The 23,303-nt window shown below is 41.6% G+C and overlaps 1 protein-coding gene across 3 annotated transcripts in view; it reads left to right on the forward strand.

Moving 5' to 3' along the window:
* Positions 1-2,366: 2,366 nt before the first annotated feature.
* Positions 2,367-23,303, forward strand: part of FHIT (fragile histidine triad diadenosine triphosphatase) — a 1,434,147-nt gene continuing 1,413,210 nt past the window's right edge. For 2 of the 3 annotated variants that reach the window (XM_039910140.1, XM_039910143.1), the window contains exon 1: positions 2,367-2,445. The gene's annotated coding sequence lies outside the window, so the exon portion shown is untranslated. Of the gene's footprint in view, positions 2,446-5,973; positions 6,307-23,303 lie in introns of those variants that run through there. The other variant, XM_039910141.1, reaches the window with a different exon arrangement.

The following is a 23,303-nucleotide window of genomic DNA, read 5'->3' on the forward strand; positions in this document are numbered from 1 at the left end:
CAAAGGGAGGGCTTAAAGGAAGATGAGAAGCTCAAGGGAGAGAAGGAAAAAAGCAAATGAGAAAGAGGAAGAGGGGGCAAAGGACAGCACATAGCAGCTTCATCCACCATGGCTTCTTCCAACTACTTTATGTACATACATGGCCCAGGATGGGTCAGTTCACCTGGTGCAGACACTGATTCTTCCTGGGTTGTGGCTAGTGGTGGCACCGGTCCTGAATGAACTTGCCTGTCCAGGACCGTGACTCTGCTGGAGTTTCTGAGCTCCCAGGTTAGGGGCTCCAGAAGCTACCTGCAAAATCTGGGTCCAGGTCTACGGGAGCCACTGCTGCAGCTTGCAGCCCTGGACCTGGAGTTTGCAGCTTCCATGGACCTGGAGCCTGGAGGGAGATCATAGTTGCAACCAACTTCCCCTGTCCTCTGAGTGCCCACCTCCTCTATGTGGGGAGGGTGATGCATCTCCTTTCCTATAGTCTTCAGAGTCAGAAGGACCCGGGTAGTTTAAACTGTTAAACTAGACTGAAGCTAGTGCTTAGTTCAGTGCTCAGCACAAAGGAAGCACTCAATAAATAGGATTGAGTCAGTTAATGAATAAAACAGGCTCTGCCACTTGTCAGCTGTGTGATCTTGGGCAACTCACTTAACTTCTCTGTGCCTTAGTTCCGTCATCTGTAAAATGGGGATTAAGACTGTGAGCCCCATATGGGACATGGACCATGTCCAACCTGATTAGCTTGTATCTACCTCAGCACTTAGTAAGGTGCCTGACATTAACAAATACCATAAAAAATACCCCTTCTGGCAGCTGAGCTGTGCATGCATCTCAGGCAACCTTTAATCTTATATTTTTCTGGACATGAACATATACCAAAGAACCTAAAGTAGAAGATGGAACAGACCTAGAAATTGGGGATCCATTATACCTAAAATCAGGTACTCTGGTCATCTCACCTATCTTTCTGGCAAATATATTCCGCTGTACTATGCGTTCTTCGATTGCCTTGTCATCTGATCGGATGTTTCGGCTACATTATATTTGTTCTGGATAGCAGCTGGAGGCCATATGGGAATGGTGCTGGGGGGCACTTTGTTTTGTCAAAAACAACCAACCAGCTCTCACTGTAACTTTTTTGCATGAGGGGAAAAAGCAAAAGCAACAGTGGTATGCCCAGGAGCTCTGGCAAACTGCTCCCGTTTCCTAACCTGTCTGATCTCTCTCCATCTGAGTTACCAGAAATAAGGTTCAGTGGTCTTACTCTCTCACTATCAGTCTAACCCGACTTCTGGAATGGTCTTGAGGCCACCCACGTGGCAGAGAAGTAAAGAGTGGGAAGGAAAAATCTGCAGTGTTATTAATTAGGCTGTCAAGAAGTCCTTGTACTGCATGTTGACTCTAAAATATCACCCTTGTCTGCATGAAATAATTCCTGTTAATATTGATGTTAATGATGATGGAGCTTCCCGTTGAGAATGACAGATGGAAATCTGAATGAAGGAATTGTGATTATAATGTTGGTGATCTGCAGTCGGTCATATTTTTCAATCAGCCGTATTTATTGAGCGATTGCTGTGTGCAAAGCACTGAACTAAACGCTTAGGAGATCACAGTAGAACAGAGTTGATAGAAACATTTACTGCCCACAGTGAGCTTGCTCTCTTGTCCCTACCAGCTATGTTCCAAGAGAGGAACACATTTTTGGCCAAAGGGATTTCAGCAGACTGCCAATCCTGCAACATGGTATCATGACCTGGAAGGAGGTGGCCTTCAGTAGCACTACTGCCAATGCGCTTTGCTGCCCGTTAGCTTTTTTTCAGAATTCCAGCTAGGCCTGTCCACTTCCTGGAATGCCCTACCTGGGTCTTCAATCAGAAAACTTCACTACTGATGGCATAGCCTCAGCAAGCCAAACTAGCATGGGAATCCAGGTCTCCCAATTCCTCTTTTCACTGGGCCGACATCTGTTAATATTACTTTCGTGTTGAAGGTTGGTGTGCCCTATGCATTTTCAGATCAAAAGAATAATTTTCTACTAGAAAATTGACTTTCAAAAAATAGGCCAATTCCCCGCAAACCCTTTTTATAGTGAATGTCAGATGAGAGCTGATTTCTTTGCATACAGGAGAGAAAGAGTGGACTTATTCCTAAAATGACATGATTGCTTATTATGAAGTCAAACGCTTTTTTGTCCAGTGTTCCAAAAGACCCTCGTGGGCAAAATGGGACGAATGATTTGTGTAGGAGAGCACTCGAAGGATTAAGAAAGCAGTTTCCTCTCTACCTTGCGATTGATTCGAGGATAGCCAAGCAGTCAGCTCAGGTTCAGCTCCAGTGATCACTGGGAGATGTAGTTCCCGGGGCAACTCCGCCCCGGGAAAAAGGACTTCTTCCCTTCCTAACTGCATCCTCCCTCCACCCTGCACTTCCCAGGAGACAGGAAGACAGAAGGTACGGGTAAAAAGAGTAAAATGGGGTAAAAAAAAGTAACTTTTTAAAGAAGTGTTCAACAACAACAAATGATCGGGTTGTATCTCAGCGCGTGTTCACTTGATCTAGTTTGCAAGATGTGGGGTGTGTGGCGATCTTTGTGCTGTATATAACACCAGCCCAGTGTATTTGCTTTTTAAAACTGATCGCTTTTTCGAGTCAGCGTGGTGCAGGTGCAGATCCATCGTTTCGCTAGCATGGGCCCGTTCGTGTGGCCTTAATTTTCCCCAAAACTTCATGGGACAGCAGTTTAACCGTAACTCTTCTACATTTCGTAAATCTATAATCATCTGAATTTTGCACAGGCAGCTTACTCCCTTCCCCCAGCACTTCTAAAGTAACCAGCGTCTGTAAAATACCTGGGATCAGGGTCTTGAAAGCTCAGACACTCGTCATGCAATGTCACATTCTCAGAGTCGCAGTAACTGAGAGTGGACACTTTAAGTTTGCTTTTTGATGTGTTGTATGCTGCATGCATTTACCTCTCATTGTCCTTTTGGTGAACATGGCATTAGATTTCTAAAAGGTACCCCGAACCTAGGACTCATGGAGAACATAGTGAAACAACAATAATTGCAGCTTCAAAACTGGCTGGCTTGTCCTGATTTTAGAGGCTACTTTGCCATCTCTTCCTTTTGTCCGCGCTGCCACCTGTCCCATGCTCTTTTCTCCAATCTTGCAGCCTGCTTTCCGGGGCGGGGGGGGGGGAGAGGAGAAGAAGGAGAGAGCGTGGAGCGACTCTAGTCCTCTTACTACATCTCCCAGGGGGCCTTGCGACCAGGTCTGGGGGATGCCGGGAATTGTGGTCCTTGCACCGGTGCTTTTCAATGATAACTATTGTTGCAGAACTACAACTTCCATATGGCCCCCCACCCCGTCTGTCCTCAAGCTGGGGCCACGGTGGGTAAGATGGCGGGTTCGGCGGTCGTTGTACTGTGACTTTAAAGCGTGTTTTTTGCCAGGCACTGCATAAGAAGCTTGTAGCTTTTAATGAAGGCTACGGTATTTGGGATCTTCTAACAGCAGGCAGTAGGGCAAGATGGGATACGGAGGAAGAGATCGGGAGAAAAAAGATGTAAAGAGCACGAAAAAGGAGAGATGTGTGTACTCTCTCAAACGCTCAGTACAGTGCTTTGCGCAAAGTAAGCGCTCAATTGATGTCAGTGATTGATCGATGAGTAGGGGAAAGTGAGGGATAATTGAGTTGGGTATAATGGCCGTGTTAACAGACTAAGCAGCAGCTTTATAAAGTCCAATTCAGCCAGAGGCTGCTCCCTGATTCTTTTATCTAGAGAAAATAAAATGATTGGCCAGTGTTGTGAAATCGCTCGCCTAGGGCAACGACTAACAGCCTCTTCCCAGGAATTCACACCCCGCCTTGCTGAATAAAGGACGAGATATCTGTACCTTTTGTAAGGGGAAAGTGTTGGGATTGACTTTCATTTTTTGCCAGGGAGTGGAAAACGAGAATGGTGAGCAGGAGAAACAAAGTAACAGGCGGGGGACGGGGAGGGCAGGGGTCGTTGGAGGAGAAGATTGCTCTAAGAAAGTTTGCTTTTCCTATCACTGATAACAATAATGTTTTGAAATGCCGACTCTGGGCCAAGCACTGTACTGCTCATTGGAGGAGATGCAAGGTAATCAGGTCTGCCACAGTCCCTGTGGGGCCCACGGTCTAAGAGGGAGGGGGAGGTCATGGGTTCTAATCCCGACTCCTCCACTTGTCCACTGTGTGACTTTGGGGAAGTCACTTCACTTCTCTGTGCCTCAGTTACCTCATCTATAATAATAATAATGGTATTTGTTAAGCGCTTACTATGTGCCAAGCACTGTTCTAAGCCCTGGGGTAGATGCAAGGTAATCAGGTTGCCCCACGTGGGGTTTACAGTCTTAATCCCCATTTTAGATGAGGTGACAGGCACAGAGAAGTCAAGGGACTTGTCCACAGTCACAGAGCGGACAAGTGGCAGAGCCGGGATTAGAACCCCTGACCTCTGACTCCCAAGCCCGGGCTCTTTCCACTAAGCCACGCTGCTTCCCTGTAAAATGGAGATTGAGGCTGTGAGCCCTACCTGGGACAGGGAATGTCCCCACCCCAGCACTTATTATAGTGCCAGGCACTTAGAGAAGCAGCGTGGCTCAGTGGAAAGAGCCCGGGCTTGGGAGTCAAAGGGCATGGGTTCAAATCTTCGTTATGCCACTTGTCAGCTGTGTGACTGTGGGCAAGTCATATGACTTCTCTGTGCCTCAGTTACCTCATCTGTAAAATGGGGATTAACTATGAGCCTCACATGTGACAACCTGATTACCCTGTATCTGCCCCAGCGCTTAGAACAGTGCTCTGCACATAGTAAGCACTTAACAAATACCAACATTATTATTATTATTATTATTATAGTAAGTGCTTAACAAATACCACTATTTATCCTTATTATTATGTAGTGTGGCCTAATAATAATAATGTTGGTATTTGTTAAGCGCTTACTATGTGCAGAGCACTGTTCTCAGCGCTGGGGGAGATGCAGGGTAATCAGGTTGTCCAACTTGAGTCTCAGAGTCTTAATTCCCATTTTACAGATGAGATCACTGAGGCACAGAGAATAATAATAATAATGTTGGTATTTGTTAAGCGCTTACTATGTGCCAAGCACTGTTCTAAGCGCTGGGGTAGACATAAGGGAATCAGGTTGTCCCACGTGGGGCTCACAGTCTTAATCCCCATTTTACAGATGAGGGAACTGAGGCACAGAGAAGTGAAGTGACTTGCCCACAGTCACACAGCTGACAAGTGGCAGAGCTGGGATTCAAACCCATGCCCTCTGACTCCCAAGCCCGGGCTCTTTCCACTGAGCCACGCTGCTTCTTTGCCTAGTGGAAAGAGCATCGCAGGCCTGGAAGTCAGGGGGCCTGGGTTCTAATTCTGGCTCTGCCACATGCCTACTGGGTGACCTTGAGCAAGTGGCTCAACTTCTCTGTGCCTTAGTTTCCTTATGTATTAAATGGGGATTAAGTAGCTTTTCTCCCTCACAGATTGTGAACCCCATGTGGGCAGCGTGGTTCACTGGAAAGAGCACGGGCTTTGGAGTCAGAGGTCATGGGTTCAAACCCCGGCTCTGCCATTTGGCAGCTGTGTGACTTTGGGTAAGTCACTTAACTTCTCGGTGCCTCAGTTCCCTCATCTGTAAAATGGGGATTAAGACTGTGAGCCCCACGTGGGACAATCTGATTCCCCTGTGTCTACCCCAGCGCTTAGAACAGTGCTCGGCACATAGTAAGCGCTTAACAAATACCAACATTAGATTAGACAGGGACCATTTTCGACCTGTTTATCTTGTATCTATTCCAGCACTTGGTACAAAGTAAGTACTTGACTAATGCCGTTATTAATCCCCATTTTTCAGATGAAGAAACTGAGGCACAGAGATGTTAATTAACTTAGGCAAGGTCACAGTGGAGGCAAGTGGTTTGGAATTTCCAGATCCCTTCAAAACCCAGCCTGCTCCCCTAAAAGTAGTTGTGACACTAGGCTTGGAAAACACTTCATTAAGTCAACAGCAGTGATTTTAAGTGCTGCTTATGAGGCCAGGTGTAAGTTCTTCCTTCTACTAATCTTGAACTTATTTTCCTCAAGTGATGACTGCTTTTGAGTTTCTTTAAAACTCTATCGTCCAAACTGGTACATACTGCTAATTAGTCATTAGTATCTATTGAGGGCCTACTTTGTAGAGTATCTATTTTGTGCAGAGGACTGCATTAGGCATTCACGAGAATTCGGTGGAATTGGATATGATCTCCGCCCTCAACTAACTTAAAATCTAGAAGGTGAGACATCCACTAAGATATATGGAAATATTTTTCTGTTTGCTCTCTCCCATAAGAGTGCAAATTCCTATGGGCAGGGAACATGTTCACTTGATTATTCTGCAGTCCCCAATCACCTAGTAAAATGCACTGCCCCAAATGGGTGCTCAACAAATGCTGTTATTACTACTTCATAAGTGCCTCTAGGGCTGTGAGTATTTACAGTCTAGAGGGGGAGATTTCTCCTACTTCCTTCTGCATCACCCTTGAACTTGGATTTGCACTCTTTATTCATTCAATCGTATTTATTGAGCACTTACTGTGTGCAGAGCACTGCACTAAGCGCTTGGAAAGTACAGTTTGGGAAGAAATACAGACAATCCCTACTCACCAACAGGTTCACAGCACTCCACCCTCCACCTCACAGCACTTACATATTTGTCATTTTTTTTTAATATATTAATGTCTGTCTCCTCATCTAGGCTGTAAGCTCCTTGTGGGCAGAGAATGTGTCTACCAACTCTGCTATGTTATACTATCCCAAGTGCTTAGTACAGCACTCTGCACACAGTAAACACTCAATAAATACTGTTGATTGATTTTTGTTACCTATCCAGTTGTCACCTTTAAAATGGCGGGTGGAACATTTGGAAATCCCACTTTTTTCCAGGTGGCTAGAGTGGCTGGTATGAGATTGGCCATGGCAGGAGCAGTGGCAGGGTGCCCATTGCAGGGCAGCTGACTATAGCAGATAAATGGAGAGAAGCCCACTGCGGCCACCATTACCACAGCCTTTTCTCAGAAAAGTGCCCTTACAGCCAGAATTCCTTTCAGGATGCCCCTGCCGGAAGCCTCTGGGAAGTAATTTCCATCAGTATCAGCAGTGGGGAAGGACAGCATTGGCAGCATCTTTTCCACTTACTTGTGGCCACCATTGCTGACTGCCTGACTAAAAATGATAATCATAATTATGGTATTTATTAAGCACCTACTATGTGCCAATTACTGTACTAAGCACTGGGGTAGATTCCAGATAATTAGGTTGGAAACCTGGGACTCACTGTCTAAATCAGTGGGTGTGGGAATTCATCCCCATTTTAAAGGTGCAGGAAACTGACACGAAAGAAGTTAAGTGACTTGCCCCATGTCATACAGCAGGTAAGTGGCGGAGCTGGGATTAGAACCCAGGTCTTCTGACTCCCAGACCTGTGCTCTTTTTTTACTAGGCCATGTGGAGTGCTTCCTTATATATGCATGTATGTGTGTGCTTTGTCTCTCTGTGTTGCTGTACACTTCTGATCTCAGGCTCTCTCTGTTCTTTCTCTGATGTTCTCTGTCTTTTACTATGTCTTCCTAAACTGCTTCCCCGCCCCCTTCTCCCTCCCCCCTCCCACCCCACCTTGGCCCTCCAATTCTTGGACCATTGGTCCCATCCCCAGAAGCCCTGATCTCTGCCCAGTTCTGAGCACCCCAAAATATGGTGTCTTTATTTTGATCTGACCTCATTCCATATCATTTTCTAAACCCATAGATTAAAAAATTCATTTTCAATAAAGCCAAAGTTAGCTGCTTTGATAAGCGAATGAAAAGGTTTAACCAATCCTTGAGGTAAAATAAAAGAATCCATTGCTGTCATTAAAAGGGCTCTCTATATTCTGCTTTAGCATCTTTTGAAACAAATGACCACTTCAAAGCTGCTCTTTCTTCCTGACCCATTTGAGGGCAAGAGTGGTCAAGCTGAGCTTCAAGAATGCATAGAGTTTAGAATAATGTATTGGGCCTCCACATTTCATTAAAACTTTGATAAAGTGCATGAGGAATGAGGAACTTTAGTCACTCATAGCTTATGTGCATGGATCTGGGTATTTATTTTTAAAGACCTATATCCTGTGTCCAAGAGTTTTGGGGCTAAATTTATATTACATTATACCATAATTTCATTTTTCTAGCATTTCATGAATTGCTTTAGCTACCAGGAAGTTACTTCATAGTACTACAGCTTTATTATTTTAGTATGTAGAGATTTCTGCTAAAGGGTTTAATATAGGCTTATTTTTCACACTCGTTGATGAAGATGGGGTAAGGAGGGTTGGAAGGGAGGAGAAATTGAAAGGTAGAATTCTCCCACTCTCTCTCCCCCAGTCACTACTGGGCTGTGGTAGGACTCATAGAAACCCTGCTGCTGCCACTTCTGTGCCCCTCTCCTCCTTACAACAGATCAGACAGCCCAGGGTCTCACTCCCTAGGGTGTCCACCCTTCCAAGAGAGCTGCAGTTGCACGGGGTATTGGGAGGAACAACGGTCCAGGAGGTTCTGATCCAGTACAATCTGAAGTATCACTGGGAGGGATGGAGAGGAAGTGCAACAGAGTTGGCAGTTGTCACTTTTGTGGGGAAGTGGATCTAAGGGCAAAATATCTACTCTTTAAACACCATCCCCACTCATTCAATCATATTTATTGAGCAGTTACTGTGTGCAAAGCACTGTACTAAGCACCTGGGAGAGTACAATATACAGTCAAGACCGACGGAGACCCATATTGGGCTAGTTGTCCTCAGCCCTCCATCCTAGGTAGGGAATATACATGCATGATAGTGGTAGTGCAGGGGTGCCATATTTGACTAGTGTTACTGTTGCCTTGGTTCAGAGGAGACCTGCAGTGGGAGGTGAAGCACCATCCTATCCTAAATTTGATAGGTTTCTTTTGGTCCTGGATTGACCTGATCTCATTCTTGGTTCTGATTGGAGGGAGTCAGTACAGATTGGGAATCCAGAGTATGGGAAAGAGAAGTACTTTAAGAGACTCTTCCTGTTAGTGTAGTTTCTTTAAGAGAGGTTTATGCACAATCCTGCCAGTAATGTTTCAGGTTACTCTCTCTATTCACAGCTCCTTGCGTATATTTGACTTGGATTTCTGGGCCATAGTCTGTATTCCTCCTTCTCCTCCTCCTTCCTTGGTGGTTCTGGTTCTGCCAGTTTAGTGCTTCAGTATGTTTACCTGCTAATCTGCCAGATGGAGAAGGTTGTGTTGATTCATTCAGTGCCAGAGGTGAGACTGTCATGCAGATAAAATGTAACTGTATATGCTAAATGAAGGAAAAGTGATTGAAGCTGTTATGGTGAGTATTACTCCATATGTGCATCATTTTCTGCTTCGGGTGGTCTAAACTGATAAAGTTCGAAGTGTACAGTTTTTATGTCATGGCTCTAATGGTCACTTTGAAAATGGAATAAATTCATAGGACTTTGTTTTTATCTTTACAAAATTAACTGAAAATAAGGAAGACTAGAGAGGCACAAAATACAGTCAAAATGATTAAATTATGCCCATTATTAAATATGGAAGAAGAAAAATGAAAATGAGCCATCTCTCCAGTGCTGTTGTGTATAACACTGAAAAAAAATAATATAAATATTTTAATCAAGAAAATTGGAGAGCAGTGTAAGGAACACTTATATTTTAAGGATTACATAGCAATGAATGCATTTAAAATTTTTAGGATTTTCACTGAAAATATTTATCTTGAAATGTACTTATTTTGCAATGTGTATTATTAAACACACAGAAATCATATGTAGCTTATATAGTGCTTTTATGGACCACAAAACAGATTTAAAAATCCTTACTCCATAAATTTATACCTAATAATTCCCATTTTAATGCTAAAATTATATATGTTTTTTGCTTGATTACCCATTATAAATCATAATGGACATTAGGTAGGTTATAGTAAATACCTAAAAAATTAGGTATAGCATCTAATATATCATGGTATCATAGCTAGATGTGTCCATTAGAAAGTATTCAATGCAATTAAATGTTCATTTTAAATACATTTCTAAAGCTATTGCATGTAAAATTAATGGATGAATTTCAGTAGAAGTAGATTGATTTAAAAGAGTATGGCAGTGTTTTTCACAACAACAACAACCATAAAACTGTGTTTATGAAATAGAAAGGATTTCTATTTTAAATCTTTTAAGAGAAGCAGTGTAGCCTAATGGATAGAGCACAGGACTGGGAGTCAGAAGGACCTGGATTCTAATCCTGACTCCGCCACTTGTCTGCTGTGTGACCTGGGGCTGTATTTGGTTCTGGTTGTTTGGTTCAGGTACTTTGTGCCTCAATAACCTCATCTGTGAAATGGGGATTAAGACTGTGAGCCCCATGTGAGATGACTGCGTCCAACCTGATGAGCTTGTATCTACCCCAGCGCTTAGTACAGGGCTTGGCAGATAGTGGTTAACAAATATCATTTAAAAAAATTGCTTGTAAGTGAGAGGTTTTGGGTCTGTCAAATGAGAGTTAACTATATACATAACTGCTAAGGGAGTTTTGGAGTGACCTAACTTGAATGGATAGTTAATATGGTAATCTCTTCTAGATTGTAAACTCATTGTGGGCAGGGAATGTGTCTCTTACTCTCCCAAGCACTTAGTGTAGTGCTCTGCACACAGTAAGTTCTCAATAAATACAATTGACTGATGGATGCTGTAGAGGAGAATGGAGATTTTAGTAGAATTTTGAAGGAAAGGAAGGGAGATGGTTTGGCAAAGAGAAGCTAGAATAGTATTCCAGGTGGAGGAAACTGGATATTTGTGATGGGTATGTTTGGAAGCAAGAGTTGTTACACTGCCACAAATCAAGAGTAATAGATGTTAAAGGATAATCTGGTCTGGTCTATTGAATGAAAGTAACTCAGAAAGAAAGCAGTGGAGTTAGGGCAGGTTTTGTTTCTCAGTGTTCTCCTGCAGGGACCAAGATTTTAGGAGCATTTGATTGTGGACACATAAGGCAGACATTCTCAATTTAAGATGGATTGAGTAAGTCAAATGACCCAACATTTTTTAATTTACACTGTGCTTCGGCTTTACAATGCATTGGGTTTGACTTTAAAACACTTGCTCCCTTTAGAGCATTAGGTCTGGGGGCTTGAGTCCTTCGAAGCAGGAGCTCCTGGGAAATGAGGAAACAATTTTAAAAGCCACAGTGGGGAAAGGAAATGGGGAAGCGAGTTTTAAAGAGAGGATGAAGCTGGGGAAGCTGGGGTCAGATAGAGAATATGTTTCCTCTTTGCCAGGTTGGGGGTCACAAGGGTGGATTGACATGCATTTTACTTTCCATGATGTAAAAGTTGACCACTTCGTTGTGGAATCTCTTTGATTTAGTATTTTAATGAATTAATGTAGATGTATAGCTCATCTATAATTGATCGAATACACAGTGCTAAGTCCTTCATTCAAAAATAGGGACTTCAGTTCAAGAACCAATTCCTCATTTATAATATTGTCCCTACGAGAATATGTTCTGATTTATAGTGCTTCAGTTTAAGGCATAACTATCAGGAGCCATTTGAATCAGTCAATGGTTATTTATTGGGTGTTTATTGTGTGCATTGTCATAAGTGCTTGGGAGAAAATACAATAATAATAGTAGTATTCGTTAAGTGCTTACTATGTGCCAAGCACTGTTCTAAGTGCTGAGGTAGACACAAGGTAATAAGGTTGGACACAGTCCTTGTCCCACCTAGGGCTCACAGTCTTAATCCCCATTTTGCAGAGGAGGCAACTGAGGCCCAGAGAAGTCATGTGACTTGCCCAAGGTCACACAGCAGACAAGAAGCAGAGTCTGGATCAGAACCCACGTCTTCTAATTCCCAAGCCTGTGCTCTTGCCATTCACCCTCCGCATTGATGCATACGCTTATTCAGTTATTCATTTGGTCACTCATCCCAATATACTGATGTTAATAATAATAATGTTGGTATGTGTTAAGCGCTTACTATGTGCAGAGCACTGTTCTAAGCGCTGGGGTATACAGGGTAATCAGGTTGTCCCACATGAGGCTCACAGTCTTAATCCCCATTTTACAGATGAGGAACTGAGGCACAGAGAAGTTAAGTGACTTGCCCACAGTCACACAGCTGACAAGTGGCAGAGCTGGGATTCGAACCCATGACTTCTGACTCCCAAGCCCGTGCTCTTTCCACTGAGCCACGCTGCTTCTCTACTAACTACTACATCCTTGTTCTTGTTCCAGCTCTACCTACATGATTGACATCTGTCTGTCTCATCCAGTTAGGCTGTAGGCCCTGCTATGCCCACAGCAGGGATCATGGCTTTGGCACATGATATGCTAACCAAAACAGTAAGCACTAAAATACCATTGACTGATTTGACAATTGATTAAACTCAGTACAGACCAGTGCAGCCAGAAGGTCCTGCCTGGTTAGAACTTGGCTTATGAACCTAATCTTTAAGAAATGTGACTAGATAACACTGTAGCATTACTTATAGCCACAACCCATTTTCTCTTGACCGAAGAGGTCCTTTTTTGGCACCAAATCCCCAGTTTTCTCTCCCTTTAATAGTGTGAAATGAAAGCTATGAATGAGCCCAAGTTCAGTAGTCCTTATATTCAAAATAATATCCCAGTCATCTACCTAATGAAAATTGGAATCTCACGAGGAGACATAGTCCTCCCTTCGATGAAGCCCAGGATGTTCAGTTCTTGGACTTTATGTAGGTAGCATTATGGAGCCTCAGACCTGACCTAAACTCCAGGTGCCTGCTGCAATAAACATTTTCTTGCTTTAAAGGACCAGGACACAGCCTTTGATGATGGCAGCTTTATTTGATTGCAAGAAACAGCCTTTCAACATGGCTACACAAATTCCCCCACTTTTCAACAGGAGCATGATGACCTGGTGAAATAGCATACAACTGTTTTGAGGGGATAGATCTCTGGCAGATGAGAGCAAATCAGCCACTGGGTGTAACCTTCCTACTTCTTCTTCTTCAATAGTATTTATTGAGCACTTACTATGTGCAGAGCACTGTACTAAGCGCTTGGAATGAACAAGTCGGCAACAGATAGAGACAGTCCCTGCCGTTTGACGGGCTTACAGTTTAATCGGGGGAGACGGACAGACAAGAACGATGGCAATAAATAGAGTCAAGGGGAAGAACATCTCGTAAAAACAATGACAACTAAATAGAATCAAGGCGATGTACATTTCATTAACAAAATAAATAGGGTAATGAAAATATATACAGTTGAGCGGACGTGTTGGACCCATCTTCCTTCATTTTGAGAACACCCAGGGAGAGCTGAGTTGCCTCCAGAAAACCTCTTCTTCCCAAGTTCCAGTGAAACTAGGGACACTATTATCTGGAGCTGGTTCTCAGTCACTCAGTGAGTGACTCAGGCTGGTGACCTGATGCAGCCAGTTGACTGCCCTGAGGCATTGGCAAGGTGGTTCACTTCTCCACATTTGTGTTGAAAGGAGTGTAGCCTGACCCAAAGAATTTCTCCCAAAATGCACTGTAGTCCGGCAGCTAATGGAGTACTGATATTGACAAGTATCAGCAGTCATTATGACTAGTGTAAGCAACTTTACACTAACCCAAACAAAAACAACAAAATGCATTATTGATATTGACAGATAGCAGTCACTATGACTCATATATTCAACTTTACACTAACCCAAACAAAAACACCACCATAGAAACCCACACATATGCTATCTTTGCTTGAATTACAGATCTATCCTTAAAGCTAATGCCCCAAAGTGGTTGGGTTAATTGAGTTATCTATCACAGCACACCAGAGGTCACAGTGGAACTTGGGAATCAAAATGACTTTTTAGTGGTAGATAATAGATTTCTTCATATTATATTTTATTGAAACCGTAACATTATCCGCAGGGCCTCATAATTTGATTCCAGCAGGGTAAGATATGGCCTTCCCCTCAAAAGAAGTACAGTTTGCTTCGCATCAGGGCATATGTTAGGAAGATCAATTGGTTTTCAAGCATATTTCACATTCTGGTATGAAAGTGTTCTTCGGTTGCTAGTACTAATAATAATTATGGTATTTTTTAAGCGCTTACTATGTGCGAGGCACTGTATCAAGCCCTGGGGTGGATACAAGCAAATTTGACCAGACACAGTACAATAGAGTTGGTACACAGGATCTCTGTCTTCTGGTAGTTTACGATCTGGTGACATCCTAAGTCCGAGGACTGTCTGTACTCTGCGATTCCTTCCCGTGTATTGTTTCCTTAAAGCTTGAAATCCTTGTCTTCCTGGGCAACTTAGAATGGTGGTAATTAAAATGATTTGGCACACTGCCAGGATACTCCCACAAGGCTTAGGCAGCTGGTCAGAATTTTCCGGCAGAGCTGCCTATACAGGAAAGGGTGATTTTGTTCCCTAGGTAGGATGTGTGAGTGGTAAATCCTGGAAGATTACACTTCCAATCACTGAGCACACCATATTTACCTTTCCTGAAAACTCCTCCTGAGTTACAGAAATAAGAGAATTTCTTAGCCTCTTATTTTTTTCCCCCTTTTGTTGTTCTGGTTGCTGGCACTTCATCCCTTTTCCCACCCTCCCCTACTATCACAATGTGAACTAATCTGACATTAATCATCCAAAGTGGCTCAGGACCAAAAATTTGCTAGCACATACAACCATATGGTCATTATTATCGATGATTTCAAAATCCTTGTATAAGTCCTATTGGGTGTTGCAGCTGTGGTGGAAGAGCAACTCAAATAGCAGAAGGCTAGTCCCAGAGGACACAGTATTTTTCAGATCAAAGAGAGCAGGGTTTCAGTCTATTTATTTTGTTCTGTCCCCCGTTCTCCATATCATTAGGCACAACCTGCATAAGGCCCAGAATGCGTTCCCTGATTTTGTTTATTTTATTGGATTAGGTTGAGACCAAGAACATTCAGATCTTTTGCTCTTTCTGGGTAAATGGAAAATTGCGAAGTATGTTACTGAGCTCATTTAAAGGCTGTTTTATTTTTTGGAGGACTTTGTACTAGGCTCTGGGGGACATCCCTATCCACTGAGCCTAAAATATGCCGAGTTTGGAGTGAAGAAGAGAAGAGTAGGAAGATGATAGTGACTGTGGGCTGTTTTTTCAAAGGGTTTCTGGTGTGTTGGAGATATATAAAAATGGAATTTTGCTGTACACTCAGTTCCACCATAATGTGTGTTTTCACTATGTGTTTTTGCTAAAATTCTGTTAGAGAACTAGGGAACTTTTGCCTAACAATTTAAGCTTGTTTAGATGTGGTGCACCATAAATATTTTGGGCACATATGTGTTTATGAGCCTTTAGAAAAGATGTATTCACTACAGTGAGAGTTTTCCTTAGCATGGGATTTTGCAAGAATGCAGCCTCATGTTATAGGATTATTGGACACATTTAATAATTTATTTTCTCTTGATGTTTTCCTTTTCCCATCATTTTATTTGCGGTGATCAGTGGGGTCTCATAAATATCATAATTAAATCACAGCCAATGTTAACCATATACCTGGGTTATAGGATAGGAATAAAAAATGTACCACATGAGAACCTCTACAGTGTTTCTTTTATAATACAAAATTCTATCCACACTGATACTCAAAAAGAGCCTCATCATCAGTATCACTTTCAACCCAAAGAAAAGCTCTACTACCAATCCTTGTTAATGTGTGCTTGACATCAGGGAGATTAAGCCCATGAAAGCAATTTTTCTTTAGGAAATGACTTTGAAAAAATAGGCACCATAATTGGGTAGGTTTATTGTGACATTGAGTTTTAAGGGTTAAATTCAGGCCTTAGCTGTGCTGAGGCAGTTCTCACTAAATGAATTCTGGATCTAGAAACAAATAAATGCCAACATCACACCCCAGGGTAGAGAGGAAATGATCAAGAAGGGCAAGTTTTTCCTCTCCGTTCCACAGAGAGAAAAGTTGTGTGCTGTGAAATAACAATGAAAATTCCAGTGAAAATTCTACACAATTGAATAATAATTTTCCTGACCAAAATTAGAGCAAGGAATATTCATCTTTCCAGTCTTTAAGATGTATTTTTTTTTTCAAAAATTACATTTACAAATGACTTGCAGTATTTGGTATTGTACCCTGAACACATCTAAGCTCTTGGTATTGAATGTGCTGCAGGTAATCACCACTGTCAAAACATTTGAAGATAACCTGTAATATTAAACCAGCATAGTCAGAGTAATTTAGAGTAAAAGCTACTGAAACCTACCGCATTGTTTAAGGTAATCAGAATCAGTTTATACATGATTCTAGTTTTAATGTAGCTAAAGGTAAACATGATACCAATGATTTGTTTCCTACAAGTTTTATGTTCCGTAAAGGTAAGATAAAATGAATAGTTTGTCTTTGAATGCTTCTGCAATAAACGGGTATTGTGGTTTCTTCTTTGAGAGGGAAATCACTGCAGAAGGACAATATCATCTAGAGATTTCTGCAAACAATAGTGGTTACATATAACTTGACATTTAATTATTTCGTACTTAGATAAAAAGTTAATATAGTATCTAACAGTTTTTGGAGTGCCACTGAATCAAATTACCGAAGTGGAAAGAATACTTGACATTCGGTTTTAAAGTGACCATATGTGTGACCCAATTCTCCTGTAGTAATGTCATCACAATTGTATCTCATTGCTTTAAGTTCTTGAATGCTGACAAGCGGAACAAGTTGCTTTAGCACACAGTACTCATTTGTCATATAGAACAGCTTGCAGAGTCTTAGTATGTGAATGAAATATTGAGAAAAAGAAATGTTTCTTGCCTGATTATCGGGATAATTGAAGTAACTATATCAGGGTAGGGGAAAATCCAAGAAACTAGACACTCTTTGTGGAGGCAGAGTTTAATTTGGCCTCAGGTTTGTGATTGTACCTTAACTTGTGGAAACCTGCCAGTTTTACCAAAAAAAAACCCAAAACAAACAAACCACCCAAGATTAGACTAACATTACTTTAAAAAACGAAAGCTTTTATTTGCAGTACCCGAATGGACTGGTGAGATACTACCACCTTTGTGCAAGCACATCACATGTGGTCGTGTTCCCAAAGTCAGTGGTGTTGGTTTATTTGTTTAGCTACGAAAGGCTACCTTTTTTACATTTTGAATGAATAAACTGGTTGATGAAAAATTTGCAGTTGTGCTACAAAATAGTGTTAAGTAGAGGGATTTTATGCCCCTGGAGTTAGAATTAAACTGACTGTATTTGACAAGCTTAATTTTAGTGAAATGGAAAATCAGATAACATGGTATCAGTAACCGTGTCTGATAAATTGTTTGGTTCTCTATAAGAGCATTGTTTCATATATGTATTTAAGTTAACAGGAAACTTTTAATCAACACTGGTGACAATATTAACACAGAAAGGGGAGTAAAATTCAACAGCTATTCAAGTCATGATTTTGTTATGTTTTGTTATGGCTTTAAAATCACTTAGTAGAATAAAATTCCCAAACACTGTATCTGCCAGATTGCTTTATCTAATTTATGAAAGAGGGAAAGAAATCAACGATAACCCTCCATTTACTGTTATTAGATTAGCCATTACTGAAACCACAGAAAGTATATAACCCTTTACTTTGTGTTCACTTGAATTTGGTTATTAAGGTTTGATGGAACTCTCATTTAACCAAATGCTTTTGTTTACAACAATAGACTTGTTAACTCTTATTGTGTTCTGAATTCAAGATGGCCACTTTAACATATGCTTTCCACCGAGGTACTTAAAAATTACAGATTCAGTTCAGTTGTGTTTTATCTGACATTTTAAAGGATCCTAAGTCAATTGAAAAAGATTAAGGTTTTGTTTTTTTTTAAACTCCAAATAAAGTCTCTTCCACCTAATATAACTAACCTTCGGCAAAAGGATCAGGATCAAGAAGCAATTTTTCATGAAATTGAACAATTTACAAAATTTCATCTCTTTTGGCCTAGAGTCTTTTAGAAAACATCTGACTTTTAAAATATTTCACAGCTCCAGAATGACAAAATGGAATAATTTCATTTCACTTAGAAGCATGTTTAATCTATTTTAATTCCAGGTGAAATATAAATTTCCAATAAAAATTTTTCACTCAAATTATACCTGTTTGCAGAGTGATATTGTGTAATAAATTTCCTCAAAATGAAACACCTTATTTCTGTGGAGATTCTGTTGTTAACATTTGTATGCTTGTCACGGACTTTTCAACTGGTTATTTAAAAACTTGTTAAATTCTTGCCCGAATCGGGTGTTACTTTTAAAATTCAAATGAAATCAAATTGGTGGTCATATTCAAACAAAACACTGGACAAGTAGAATACAGGCGTACCCCTGGTTACAAACCGCCACCATACATAAAATTCAGAGATCAATTAATCAGTCAGTGGTATGTATTGCGTGCTTACTGTGTGCAAGAGCATTGTACTAAGCAGTTGGGAGAGCATGGCATACACTAATTGCTGACAGGACCCATAAACCCTGCCCGATGTTGCATCCAATTGCTGCAGAGAAAACAATTTACACCATGCCTACTCCATTCCTCACCCTGTCTCCATTGTGCCACCTTTAAATCAATTACTTATATAGGATGGTATCTCAGTTTTGGCAAGGATGTTGTGCAAATAGTGTGGAGAATGAAAGGGATGGAATTCTTCTCTCCCATCCTTATTTTGTGGCCCCTGTGGTGGAAGGGAGAAAAACCCATTCAGCCCCTTCCCCCCCACGTGACCCCGTTCCCCCCACCCCCATTTTTATTTATCACAGCTTTGAACTCCCAAACAGCTAGACATGCCCCTGGGCTATAAAATGTATAATGTGATGCTTGGTCTTCATGATAATGATAACTGCAATTTCCTAGTTGCACTGAGCCAACAAAATAGCAAGATAGAACATGGCTCGGTCACACTGTACTGGCTTGTCACCTTTTGGGGCGTGGAGGTGCGATGAGGACTCAAGTATCTGGTCATTGGGTCCAAATATTTTCCTGCTACCTTTCTGCTGGAAGTGGTGGAGGTGGCACATGACTTGAGCAGAACATGTGAGTCCCTGGTTTAAAAATAAAAAAAGGTAGGGTGAAGCGGGGTGGGGAGATGAGTAGATGGGGCCGTATTTGAGATATATGGCAGTGAAGAAGTTCCTTAGGAATAGTGGAGGGGAAGGGGGCAGCAGGAAATGATCTACATCCACTTTTTAAATACTTAGTTGTCACGTCGGGCTGATAATGAAACAGGTTACTGACAAACTACATTCAAGTCTATAGAGAAGCATATCCCACAATACAGTGGTTCACAATGCACCCACATTTTCGAGGAACGTATTAAATGCCTATCCTGGGACATGCCTGTATTGGCTCTCCTGGTCAAAAAAAAATAGTTCTAGTAGCAAAAACATGTTGTTCTCAGAAAGTTTGGGCATGATTAAATCTGGGCAAAAGTGAAAGGAAAACATGCATGGTCTTAATAAGTGCCGCAAAAGAATGCCCTTAATAGGTGTTCCTAAATATCATTGATGATAATGGGTGAATGAAAGATATTTCTGGTTGCTGATTATTAGTGTGATATTCCATCTGATCAAACACATAAGGCCATTTAAGCCATCTTTCACTACACTTGCCATGCTTTTAATTAAGGAAGACTGGAAGTATTTTGATATTGCAATGAAAATATTGTCTTGTTGATACATCTTGAGTGTGGAGGTGAGATTTAGAAAATCATCTAGTAGGTCAGAAAGGGCCGAGGTAGATAAAAGTTGACTGATCTTTTTGGTTTACTGAATCAATGGGTTTCTGGGGTCCAAACTGAGCCAGGTTTTATATCCATTACTTGCACACCACGGCACTGTGATCCTATCAAGCTAATGTCAAAAGATCAACTCAATGCTGTCTTTCAGATGATCATGTATAAACTATTATTTCATGTTCATTAAAATGAATTTGTCCCATAGGCAGAATCATTTAAGTGTCAGATGTTAATTCTGGATAATAATAATAACGATAATTGTAGTGTATAAGTGCTGTACTATATGCCCAACACTGTAGTCAGTGGGGTAAATCAGTCAATCAATTGTACTTATTGGGCACTTACTGTGTGCAGAGCATTTTATTAAGGGCTTGAGACGGTACAGGTCCTGTTGGTCCCACCTTCACAACATTGCTAAAATCCATCCTTTCCTCTCCATCCAAACTGCTACTACGTTAGTACAATCACTCATCCTGTCCTGCATGGATTACTGCTTCAGCCTCCTTGTTGACCTCCCAGCCTCCTGTCTCTCCCCACCCTAGTCCATACTTCACTCTGCTGCCCGGATCATTTTTCCACAAAAATGCTCAGGTTGTGTTTCCCCACTCCTCAAGAAACTCCACTGGTTTCCCATTCACCTCCACATCAAACAAAAACTCCTCCCCATTGCACTAAATCACCTTTCCCCTTCCTACCTCACCTCACTACTACCACAACCCAGCCCACGCACTTTGCTCCTCTAATGCTAACCACCTCAATGTGCATCGATCTCATCTATCTTGCTGCGGACCTCTGGCCCATGTCCCGCCTCTGGCCTGGAATGCCCTTCATCCTCAAATCTGATAGTTACTTTCCCCCTCCTTCAAAGCCTTATTGAGGGCATATCTGCTCCAAGAGGCCTACCCTGACTAAGTTCCCCTTTCTTCTTTTCCCACTGCCTTCTGCATCGCCCTGGCTTGCTCCCTTTGTTCATCCCCCTTCCCAGTCCCACAGCACTTACATACATATCTGTAATTTATTTATATTAATGTGCGTCGTCCATCCCCAACCCCCGCCCCCCACCGACTGTAAGCTCATTGTGGGCAGGAAACGTGTCTGGTGCTGTATTGTACTCTCCAAAGTACTTAGTAATGATAATAATAATAATTATGGTATTCGTTAAGCCTTTACTATGTGCCAAGCACTGTTCTAAGTGTTGGGGTAGATACAAGGTAATCACGTTGTCCCACGTGGGGCTCACAGTCTTAATCCCCATTTTACAGATAAGGTAACTGAGGCAAGGAGAAGTTAAGTGGCTTGCCCAAGGTCACACAGCAGATAAGTGGTGGAGGCAGAATTAGAACCCACATCCTCTGACTCCCAAGCCCGTGCTCTTTCCACTAAGCCACGCTGCTTCTTTACAGTGCTCTGCACACAGTAAGTGCTCAATAAATATGAATGAATGAATGAATGAATGAATGAATGACTGACTGCAAGAGTTTCCTCATGACCGATAGCTCAGAGTCCATCAAGTACCATTATGTTATGTTGGCCTTATGTAGTTGCAGTTTGAAGAATTTTTCCCTGGGTGTATTTCCTTCCTTCTATTCATGTTGAAGCTCATTTGCCATTTTTAACTCACTTGGTTTTCTGAGGTGTTTCATCATTTATCCCCATCTGCAATGCATTTCACCACCAAGAAGAGCACAGAGTCATCTTAAATCTGAAGATTTCACATTGCTTTCCCACTTCCAGATCATTTATCAAAACCTTTCCTAGGGGTTATCCCTGGGGAATTCCAGTATTTACACTCTCCATTGCGAATCAAGGCTACCTTTCTTACCCTTTGTTTCCCTTCTTTTTAACCAATTTTCTGTTCTCACCTGAAGATTCTCCACAATCTCATGATTATTAAGTTTCTTGAAAATCTTTGATGTGGAATCTTTCTAAGGCCTTTTGAATCTTGAAGATACTGAGCAGATTGATGAGGACTTTCTCCTTATAGAAATCCTGTTGTCTTCTTTGCAGTAAGTTGTGTTTTTCTAAGTGTTCGCCGATCTCAGTTTTGTTATTTTTATCAATTGCACTGCTACTAAATACTATTAAGAGGACTCAATCCCTTAAAAAATGTTGGGGAAGGAGAACTAACAACAGACATATGAGAATAAAAAAGCATGATAAGGGAAAACCAATAAATTAACAAAACAAGGGCACTGCTGAATCTATAACTTGAAAAATCTGTTATTATCGAGTCTTCTAATTTTCGATGCATAGAAATGAGAGTCTTTGGGCTATAATTCCCAGTCACATCTGGAACCCTTCCTGTAAATAGGAGTTCCATTGGCAATGCATCACTTGTCTGATAAGTGGCTGTTTATAACAATAGACTACTTGCACTCTCTTGTCAGAGGTTCTGTGTTCTTCCTACTGAGTTTGTTCAGAACTCTTAGGTAGGTTCTATCTCATCTCAGGGATTTGTTTTCATATGGTTTGTCAGTTTGGTCTAATACAGCCAGTGTAGTTGACTTGCCAGAAACATTTTGGTAACTTCAAGATGAGAGACAAAGAAGAAAGGGGACCAGCAACACTTCCAGATGGAGAGTTCAGATGATAACATAACCATTAGGCACAGTACTGACTCCTCTTGGTAAGAGGTGTGCTGGGAACAGAGGCAAGAGGGGCACTGCACAACACTGTCATCTGGGATTAATTCACACACACACGGAGGAGAGCCAGTGACAAATTACTGGCAGAGTGGAGCAGGATCTTACTGACCATGCCAGCATGGATAGAGACTGAATACCCTGGGCCAAAGCATATGCACTGAGGCCATGAACGCTGTATATGCCAGTAGTTCAGAATATGAATCAACCCCCTCAAGCTAACCCAAGTAGCAGGAGGATGTACAGCAGAAGCAGAAATTACATTGCAGATTGAAATAGGGGCATCAGAGACCCTTCATTTCCCTTTGTTGCTTTTCTTTTCTGTTCTTCTTAAATCTCCCCTTTGTACATTTCCCATGTTACTTCCCATTTTTCTGTTTTATGTTTTTTTGGTTAGTTTTTTTTTTTTTAAATGGGTATGGGGATTATGTGGGCAGGGCTGATGGAAAAGTGGCTTTGGGTAGCCAGGAAACCACACAAATAAAGTTGCCCTGCACATTTGGTTGGCTAGAAGTTGGGCAGCAGTTCACTGACAGCAGGGGTTTAGCAAAGAGGCATTCCACAGACAAATCACAACTAGTTGCAAATTAGTAACAGAACATGCCGATCTGAGGGAATTTTCAGAAGAAAGTGCCCATAATGAGCTATGCCAGTGGGAGGGTTTTTATCATCTTGGAACTCCTGTGCTTATCCCATTTTTGATCCCTTTGCATCCAAAATGCCCTTAGTCCTGTAAAATCATTTAATAAGAGAATCTGATATGAAAGGGGTGGTTTGGTATGAAATGCCTTCCCAGCCAGAGACAAATGCACCCATTA

The sequence above is a fragment of the Ornithorhynchus anatinus genome, chromosome X1 (assembly GCF_004115215.2).
Source record: "Ornithorhynchus anatinus isolate Pmale09 chromosome X1, mOrnAna1.pri.v4, whole genome shotgun sequence".
In the NCBI taxonomy this organism is placed as follows: Eukaryota; Metazoa; Chordata; class Mammalia; order Monotremata; family Ornithorhynchidae; genus Ornithorhynchus; species Ornithorhynchus anatinus.